The sequence below is a fragment of the Pinus tabuliformis genome, chromosome 4_1 (assembly GCF_031772625.1).
Source record: "Pinus tabuliformis cultivar Carrire ecotype Pingquan chromosome 4_1, CPIR1, whole genome shotgun sequence".
NCBI lineage: Eukaryota > Viridiplantae > Streptophyta > Pinopsida > Pinales > Pinaceae > Pinus > Pinus tabuliformis.
The window spans coordinates 283,765,530-283,774,889 of NC_142303.1; the positions used below are offsets into that span (position 1 = coordinate 283,765,530).

Here is a 9,360-nt window from a genome sequence, read left to right on the forward strand (position 1 = left end):
TCTTATCAATTTATGTAAATTATAATTATATCCATCTCTGTGAAACCAATTCATATTCCACTACCTCATAACCATAACCCTAATAAATTTACATTATGTTATTCTAACGCACTAATCTTCTATATACCAAGAAGATTCTACCTCTACGTACCATTTATATCTCCAGCTTCTCCTCAAATTACTATGATAAAAATTATAAATATCACAAGATAAATTACCACGAGATTTATCTACACTGCTATTCATTTCATCATCAATATATATCATATATAATTATAAATAAATTATTTATAAAATTTTAGTAAAGAGATTTGATTTTTTTAAATATTTAAAAAATTAAAAGAATTTATAACATATATTTATATTGTTAGTGGAATAAAATCTAATCAAATAAATATTTTATGTATCAATAAATTTAAATGCCTAAATAATAAAGAGGAAAATTAAATATTTATTAATACATTTATAAATTAACTTTAAAAAAATAATGAATTAATATTATTGTAATCATGTTGACAAGTTTAATAATTAATTATAAGAAAATCACAAATATAATTATAAAAAATTAATTATAAGAAAATCATAAATATAATTATATATAAAATTTTGTAGGCAGAAGTTTAAAGAAGAAAATTTAAAATTTGAATTAGGAATAATTTTAAATAAAAAAATTACTATTTTATATTCAATTGACCATTTTAAAAGTAAAATAATTTCATGTTAAAATATTTGAACTAATCAATTTTTAAAAAGTAAAAATTGATTATTTAAAAAAAATAACATAGATATGAAATTTAAGTTTAAAACTTTCCATAAAACTTCGTATAACAACATTAATTTAATAATAATTAATAATTAACCAACCTTACAATAAAATAACCTTAAACATAAAAATATTAAATAACCTTGAATCTTAAAATATTGAACTTAAAATTATAAAACAATTTATAAAATCATAAAACTATTTCAAGTAAACTTAATATTATAAAGCAATTGAAAAATATTAAAAATAAAATAAAATAATTTAGAAGGTAAAATGTCCTAGGATGTTTTTCTTTTATTAATAATTTTAAAAAAGTAAAATAACAAAGCTTGAAAAATTCAAAATCTTAAATTATGGACCTATATACACAATCATCATCCACACATGGGAGGTAAAGCGAGAGAGGCTGTTTCTTTGTGTTTTCAATTATTGGAAGGAGACACACCAAGACGCACTTGTAACAAACGCATAATTGCAGTGTCATGCCAAGTGCAAGAAAGGTAGCTACTCAAGTAACTCAAACGAACTTATTTATCAAGTAACTCACACACTATTTAACAAGATGAGATTGGCAGCATTTAACATATGGTTAGTGAATTGTTTTACAGTCTCTAGTTTGGTTGAGCTGGCAATGCTCTAGATTATAACTTTAGCTTTGTTTTTTATTCTGTTTCAAGGTTCTTCTTCTGTAAATTGCGTGGCGCAGAATTCTACAATGGTTTCTCTGGATATTTCTAGAAAACCAACCTTGCAAATGTCGCTGTTGTTATCAGTGTTCTGTCTTTGTCAGCTGTTGTTGACTGGATGTGCCAGCGATGGGCGGAAAACGTTCATAGTTCGGGTTGACAGTAATTCAAAACCGGCGGTCTTTCCCACTCACGAGCAATGGTACACATCGACCGTTGCTTCTGTCAAGGCCGCCGTCAAAAAGGGATCGGGGTCTTATATGGATGCGCAGCATGACGATGCATTGCTGCTTCATGTTTATAGCACTGTTTTGCAAGGATTCTCCGCAAGGCTAACGGAGCACGAAGCCGCAGAGATGGAGAGAACACCGGGAGTTCTCGCCATTTTTCCCGATCGTGTGCTCCAGCTTCACACGACGCGATCCCCGCACTTCCTTGGCCTGGAGACGCCCAACGCAAGCCACTTGTGGGTGGAATCTGACTACGGCTCCGATGTAGTGATCGGTGTGATTGATACCGGCATTTGGCCGGAACGGCGGAGCTTCAGCGATCGGAACTTGAGTTCCGTTCCCAAGCACTGGAAAGGCGAATGTGAAAGTGGGGACAGATTTAACAAGTCCAACTGCAACAAGAAGTTGGTTGGAGCGCGGTCTTTCTACCAAGGGTTTGAAGCGATGAATGGCCCCTTAAACGAGACAGCGGTGTTCTTTTCAGCGCGGGATTCGGATGGCCATGGCACGCACACCGCCTCCACAGCCGCGGGCGGTTTCGTTGACGGAGCCAATATGAACGGGTACGGGCTGGGAATCGCCAAAGGTATGGCGCCAAAAGCACGTATTGCGGTCTACAAGGTTTGTTGGGATCTAGGCTGCGCGGACTCCGACGTGCTGTCTGCCATCGAGAAGGCGTTAGACGACGGCGTGGATGTTCTCTCGCTGTCGATTGGGTACGAAGTTGCGATTCCTTATGATAACGACCCCATTGCGATCGGCGCCTTCGAGGCGGCACGGCGGGGAGTGTTCGTGTCTGCGTCGGCGGGAAACGATGGCCCCAGTAATTGTTCAGTTGTTAATGTCGCTCCCTGGATCACCACGGTTGGGGCCGGCAGTCTGGATCGTAACTTTACCGCAGACGTCCACCTCGGCAACGGGACAGTTATCCCTGGCGTATCGTTGTACAGTGGAAAGGGATTGAGCTCGCCTCTGGTGCCTCTCGTGTATGCTGGTAACGCATCTGCCGCGAACAAATCTTCGTCTTCGGCTATGTATTGCATGCCAGGATCGTTGGATCCCAAGGTTGTGATGGGCAAAATCGTGCTATGTGCGGGTGGGTACAATGGTGGGGTTGAGAAGGGGGTGGTGGTTCAGAATGCCGGAGGCGTGGGAATGATACTTGCTGCCGATGGGTTCGTTGCTCAGGCCTTTACGCTGCCCGCATCTGACGTCAACCCGTCTGCTGGGTCTTTGATCCTCCACTACATTCAATCAACCAAAAACCCTACCGCCACCATAAAGTTTCGTGGCACTCAACTCGGGGTCAAGCCAGCTCCTACCGTGGCTTTCTTTTCCAGCAGAGGGACCAATAACATAACGCGGGAAATTCTCAAGCCCGATCTGATAGCCCCCGGCTTGAACATTCTGGCTGCTTGGACAGACGCGGCCGGTCCTTCATTCCTCGCAGATGACAGCAGACGAACGGAGTTCAATATAATATCTGGGACGTCCATGTCATGCCCGCACGTTAGTGGGATCGCTGCGTTGCTGAAAGCAGTTCATCCCGAGTGGAGCCCCGCAGCCATCAAATCTGCTCTCATGACGACTTCTTACACTCAGGACCTTAAGATTCAGGAGACGATAGTTGATGAACACACGGGAAAGTCATCAACCCCTTATGCTTTCGGCGCAGGTCACGTCTCTCCGGAGAGAGCTGCAGATCCGGGGCTAATTTACGATCTGGGAGTCAACGACTATGCCAACTTTCTTTGCACAATTAATTATACTGAGCAAGCCATCAGGGTTATCACTAACATGAATGTTAGCTGCCCTGTCCAAAGAGGACAGCCTGGAAATTTGAATTATCCCTCATTTTCTGCGGTCTTCAATCTGAAACAGTCTTCTGCCCTGTCAACAAGCTTCAACAGAACAGTCACCAATGTTGGTCCTCCCGTGTCAAATTACACAGCCACAGTGATAGCCCCAGGAGAGACGGTGGTGACAGTGGAGCCGAGAATCCTGAGATTTACCAAGAGGGACGAGAAGCTAAGCTTCGTTCTAAACGTCAACGTCAAGCCTCTGAATATCGCCCCGGGAGCTTCAGACAGAACTCATGGACTGTTGTCTTGGAGTGATGGACATCACGTTGTACAGAGCCCAATTATAGTGACCATAGAGAACAAGTAGAGCCTGCCTGAAACGCGTTCTCCACCTAAACGTTGATCGCAGTTTCGTACCTCTATGTAGTTGCAGGAATAAAAGAAATGTAATATTGATATGGCCGAAGGCGCGCAATGAATTTTCCAGAACTTAGTCCATAAATTAAAAATTTCAGTGTCTTAGGCGCATTTCTTCACTCCTTTGGAACTCACTGTTAAAAAATTTCATTCGCTCTGTTTGTTTGCTGAAGTTAATTCTGTTGCAGATTCTCTGATATTTTGAAAATCGAATCTATCTATAGACAGTGGACTTCATTACTATCGGTCATTTCTTTCATTCGTGATATTTCAAAGCAAAAATGATCCAGTATTTAAATGAATCTACAATAAAAAAATAAAAATGACCCAATATGAAGAAATGCATATAAGTTGAAGTCACATTCTATGCTTCTGTTCAACCTAATAAAATCTACATATGCAGCGGTGTATATGAGTTGAAGTCACACAATATGCTTCTGTTCACAAAATATAAAAGCTGCATAGAGTGAGATATACAATGTTAGACCTAGAAGTATTTGAACCTACTCCTACATTGAGTCTGGAGTGTTTTGAATCAATCAATGTCAGACCATTTGGTTTTTAAGAGTTTGGGATCAATTAATGTCAGACCATTATGTATATAACATCATCTTAGTTCAATGTACTATTCTCATTTCCAAGCGGTATTGGAATTTTTGTTGAGACGGTGATGGTTCCTGGAGGATCCGGTAACAATCAAAGAATGTCAAGAAGAATCCCTGAAACGACTAAGCAAACCCAACGGAGAAGAAACCAAACCAATGAAGGGAGGCCATTGAGAAATCCTCTGAAAGGTAGACACTTGAATCCAAAAAATAATATGAGAATGGAAAAAGAAAATAACAATTGTTAGACATCCGAGAATGTGAGAATTGGCCAGGAAAAGAGGAATATAAGATGGCAAGTTCAACTTTGGTTGGTCAACAAAGTGAAGAGGAATGAGATTAAGTACAAAGAGGTGAATATTTTATCTAAGCCTACAACAAATCCAACCATTGTGAAGCTAGAGAAAGAATGACAACAGTTCTGAGGCATCCAAGAATGTGATCATTGAGAAAAAGAGCACTATAAGATGGGAAGTCCAACTTTTATTCATTAAGAATGTGAAAGGGTCTTAGATGAAAAACATGAGAAGATGAGGGTGTGAAACTCAGACTTTGAAGATAAAAGTTAATATTTTTTTTGAGCTATTAAATAATGTATGGATCTTAATAAATAATAGTTTGTTTATTAAATAATAATAAGAAATATATGAAATATATTTATAAGATTAATAAATAAATATAATGAATATATGATAAGATATAGTATTTTTTCAAATAATTAGTCTAGATCTATTTTAACTCTCGATCTATCCGAGAGGGATCAAATTTCTCGAGGTGCAAAACTTGAGAAAAGGTTTCCACCTCAAGAGATTTGATCCATCTCCCCCTTGATAGATTCAGTGTTAAGATGGATTTGTGTAGTCATACAAAATTTGTTGAACATCTATTTATTTTGATCATTTTAAATATGCTAAATATGTCTAAGATTAATTTGGTCAATTTAATTTGAAATTTGCTTAGTTGCCTCTGTTTGTTGAGATGAGAGATATGGTTAGTAACTTGAATGATGAAAAATGTTTAAATACAAATTTTGAGTGAAAAGTGTCATTGTAACAATTTTGATAGACAAAAAATGTGAATACTAAGAATATAGTCAATTATAAACAATATTTATTGCAATCAATCTAAAACTATTTTCTTCTACTGTTAGTATTGTCACATCTATTAGTTTTTCCATTTTCTCATATCAATTATATCAAAAGAGTAGTTGGAATCATAAACCATTCAAATATTTAACTCGAGCTACTGTAATAAACAACATTCTTGTCTCTATTGCTCTTTAATATTAATAGTAGTTTTCACCAAAGTCAAGCATTATGACTTATGGAGTGTTAAACCCCAAATAATTTTCAGTGGTAGTTATTTTATATTACTCTATTTGAATGCAAAGTAATTAACAATGTTGAATGATGGAAAATGAGAATAATAAGAATGTAACCAATTATAAATAGTTTATAGTTTCAAGAAGCAAACATTTGGGGTAAGAAAACATTTTATTTAGGATAAAATTCAAGTATTGTATTTATGGTTGCATAATTTTTATGTGCTTACATTGAGAGAGAGAGAGAGTGCGTATCATTTGGAGTAATAAGCAAAGATTTTATTTAGGATGAAAATTAAAGTATTGTATTCATTGTTGCATAATTTTTATGTTCTTACATTGAGTGTGTGTGTGTAAGTAATTAACAACGTTGAATGATGGAAAATGGGAATAATAAGAATGTGCCTAAGTATAAATAGTTTAGAGGTTCAAGAAGCAAACATTTGAGATAAGCAAACATTTTATTTAGGATAAAATTCAAGTATTGTATTTCTGGTTGCATAATTTTTATGTGCTTATATTGAGAGAGAGTGTGTATCATTTGGAGTAAGCAAACATTTTATTTAGGATGAAAATTAAATTATTGTATTCGTAGTTGCATAATTTTTTTTTGCTTACATTGAGAGAGAGTGTGTGTGTTTTGGGGGTGAGAAGGAGAGACAAGGGGAGATATAGATATAGATGGGGGGAGAGGGAAGAAGAAAGAGGCAAATACATGGAGGGAGGAAGATATCTATATATATAGATATGAAGAGAGAAATAATAGAGAGAGAGAAGGGGAAAGGAAGGGAGGGAGATAGAGATAGATGGATATATAGAGAGTGTGTGTATGTTTAGTGGCTGAGATAGAGAGATAGAGAAGGAGAGACAATGGGAGATAGAGATATAGATGGAGGAGGTAGAGATGTGCTTACATGAAATCAATGCACACTATTAATCTAATTACATTGAAATTAATATGCATTAATGAAATCGACATCTACACTGAAATCAACACATCTAGTGTAAATGATTAAATAGTCAATATCTACATGAATGCAAGCAATCAAATAAGCAGAAATCATCATTTACGGTGAAATCAATGCATCTAGTGTAAGGTATTAAATATGATTAGAAATTGACATATACACTGAAATCAATGCATCTAGTGCAAGCGATCAAATAGGATTAGAAGTCAATATCTACACTGAAACCAATGCATCTTGTGCAAGCAATCAAATAGGAGTAGACATCAACATCGACATTGAAATCAATGAATCTAATGTAAGGATCAAATAGGATTAGAAGTCAATATCTACACCTAATGTAAGGTATTAAATAGAATTATAAATCGACATCTACATTGAAATCAATGCATATAGTGCATGTGATCAAATAGGATTAGAAATCAACAACTACTTTGAAAGAAATATATCTATTTACAATATGACAAGATTTTCAATCATGAATATTTACCATGGATATTCTTAACTTCTAAGTAGGCTTTTTTTACAATACCATGGGTCAATACCCACAAGACAAAGATTGAGAGGGAGAGGAGGGAAAAAAATTATAATACCATAGGCTATTAACATGGCTTATCAATACCATGTGTCATTTAGACTTTTGATTATTATGCTATAGATCTAGGATTTTAATTGTAACAATACCATGTCTTATTAATACCACATGCCCAAAAAGTAAAATATTTTGCGAATATTTTATTTTAATTTAATTTTATAACATATTTTAATTAAATCTAAGAGCAAAAAAGTTATAGTTACTTTTGAGATATATCGAAACCCTCCATATATATTGATTACATAAAATATAATATCAAAATATTATATGTTACCCAATATTTATAACCATCCCCACCTAATAAATAGTGGCTAGGGGTGGGGAGAAATACTAGTTAAAATGTAATATTATTAAAATGTACCTAATATTTCAAGTCACACCCCACCCTAAATATTACATTCTATTCAATATTTCCTCTTGCTCCTACTAATTTTATTGAGTACCTTCCATTATATTGAGTTTACCTTCATACAACTGAAAACTTGAAATTTACGTGATTATTATTATTACAATATTACATAAATCACACAACCAAAAGCTTGAACGCCACAGAATATAAATTTTCCAAGTTATTATTATTACAAAAATCACACAACCTTCCATTATATTGACTTTACCTTCATACAACCAAAAACTTGAAATTTACTTGATTATTATTATTACAGTGTTACATAAATCACAGAACGGAAAAGTTTAACACCATGAAATATAAATTTTCCAAGTTATTATTATTACAGAAATCACACAATAGAAAAGCTAAACTCCACGAAATATAAATTTACCGAGTTATTATTATTACAGAAATTACACAATAGAAAACCTAAATGCCACTAAATTTACCTAGTTATTATTATAGGATATGCCCAATTAAATCATCTACTTCCTTTACCAAATTGTTTTAGTATTACATAAATCTCGGGTTATTATTTTACAGAAATCACACAACATAAAACTTAAATGCCACGAAATTTACCTAGTTATTATTACAGGATATGCCCAATTGAATATCGACTTCCTTTACCAAATTGTTTTAGTATTACATAAATCTTGAGCTATTATTATTATATAAATCACACAACAAAAAACTTAAATGCCACGAAATTTACTTGCTTATTATTACAGGATATGCCCAATTGAATCATCCACTTCCTTTACCAAGTTTTCTTAGTATTACATAAATCACACAACTGAAAACTTGAACGCCACTAAATATATCATCCACTTCCTTTACTTATTTTTTTATTATTTGATGAATAAGCTAATCAGTCTCTTTTTAAATTGTATATATTGAGTTTGTTAATATTAGCTGACACATTAATGTAACCTTACGTGATAACATCTCCTTCATATTTTTTAATATTTTTTTTAATGTAACGTTACCTATACAATATATATTAGCCAACACATATATAGTAACATTACAGATATCTTCAACATATACAATATATATTAGCTTACACAAATATTTTTTTAATATAATGGTACTTTACATGAAACATCTCCTTCATATTTTTTAATATATTTTTTTTTTAATGTAACATTTACGTGACAACATCTCCATGATATATTTTTAATATTTTTTAATGTAATGTTACATGACAACATCTCCCTCATATACTGGGCTGTAGAGCACCTCTCGACATAAATATAATGATATAAAAATAAATAATATAATAATAATTCTTATCCAATTATAATTTTTTTATAAATATTTATTAATAAATAAATGATGATGATGATGATAGTTAATGTTCGCTGAGACCAAACAACGATCTATCGGACCTAAATAAACAAATTATTTATTTTGATTTAATATTTTATTCCTATGCTCAAAAAGCTTGGAGAGAAGCCTTCCGAGCTCACTATAATTTTGACATTGTAAAAGGCTAGGAAGGTCAGTATTGTAACAAAGATTGTGAAACTAAGATCTAATGTGGTTGTATGCAGGGCACTCTAAGAGGAAGTGGTTTTCATCC

At 34.0% G+C, this 9,360-nt stretch overlaps 1 pseudogene; it reads left to right on the forward strand.

Annotated features, from left to right (window-relative positions):
• The first annotated feature begins 1,517 nt into the window (after positions 1–1,517).
• Positions 1,518–3,848, forward strand: LOC149175370 (subtilisin-like protease SBT1.5 pseudogene; annotated as a pseudogene).
• The last annotated feature ends 5,512 nt before the right edge of the window (positions 3,849–9,360 follow it).